The sequence below is a fragment of the Lactuca sativa genome, chromosome 6 (assembly GCF_002870075.4).
Source record: "Lactuca sativa cultivar Salinas chromosome 6, Lsat_Salinas_v11, whole genome shotgun sequence".
Classification (NCBI taxonomy): Eukaryota; Viridiplantae; Streptophyta; class Magnoliopsida; order Asterales; family Asteraceae; genus Lactuca; species Lactuca sativa.
In genome coordinates this window covers 149,462,592-149,463,511 of record NC_056628.2, presented here as the reverse complement: position 1 = coordinate 149,463,511, position 920 = coordinate 149,462,592, and the positions used below count along the sequence as shown (strand labels likewise).

Here is a 920-nt window from a genome sequence, read left to right as displayed (position 1 = left end):
GATACTCTCCTGGAGTCTATGAGTCCTTTTGCCTTAGTCAGCAGTCTTCACTGTTGAGGCATATGTTATTTTCCCTGATTTCTCTTGCTTTCTTTAATAATCAAATTTTGTATTTTGATAATGATAGCGATTAAGGGAAAACTACTTTTTACCACATAACTCCGTCCAGTCTTGGTAGAAGACTGCATTTATTAAAGAAAATATAGGATTTTCTGGAAAATACTCTAATTTATTGGATACTCTAAAACTACCACTTTTATTAAAGTTATTTGAATAAAATGACACTAAATACTTATGAACTCACCAGCACTATGTGAATGTGTCTAATAATTTGATATTTCATCCTCTAAAAACTAAATAATCATTTGATATACACTAATCGTTAGGACTTAGGAGTTAGGACATACAAACATCAGATACTCGTAAGTCGTAACACAAAATTCATTTTATATTTATTTCTTAATGATACAATTAGACATGACGCTCAACAAAATATATGGGAAGAAATCTTAAAAAGATTGAATACTGAATAGTTAAGTATAATTATAATAAAATATTATAGACAAACAAAAACAAATCGGGGATGTAGCTCATATGGTAGAGCGCTCGCTTCGCATGCGAGAGGCACGGGGTTCGATTCCCCGCATCTCCACTTTTTTTTAATTTTTTAAAATTTCTCTATGGATGGATAATTCTATACCTTGATATCTTTCTCTTGTCTAGCAAATTGAACAGTAAATCGATAGCCATAACAACTGTTTTGGAAAACATCCAACTTATTGTATATTTATTACGATTTTGTAGCATAATTCATGAAATTTTATGTGAATTCAAAATTTGCTTTTTATTGTTTTAACATCATATAAAATTCATGAAATTTTATATGATTCACGTTCTTATGTTTTTCAATTGTTTATGAT

The 920-nt window shown here is 29.5% G+C and overlaps 1 non-coding gene across 1 annotated transcript; it reads left to right on the top strand.

The window, feature by feature from the left end:
• The first annotated feature begins 579 nt into the window (after nucleotides 1-579).
• Nucleotides 580-652, top strand: TRNAA-CGC (transfer RNA alanine (anticodon CGC)). The gene has a single exon. It is a non-coding gene; the product is annotated as a tRNA-Ala (tRNA).
• The last annotated feature ends 268 nt before the right edge of the window (nucleotides 653-920 follow it).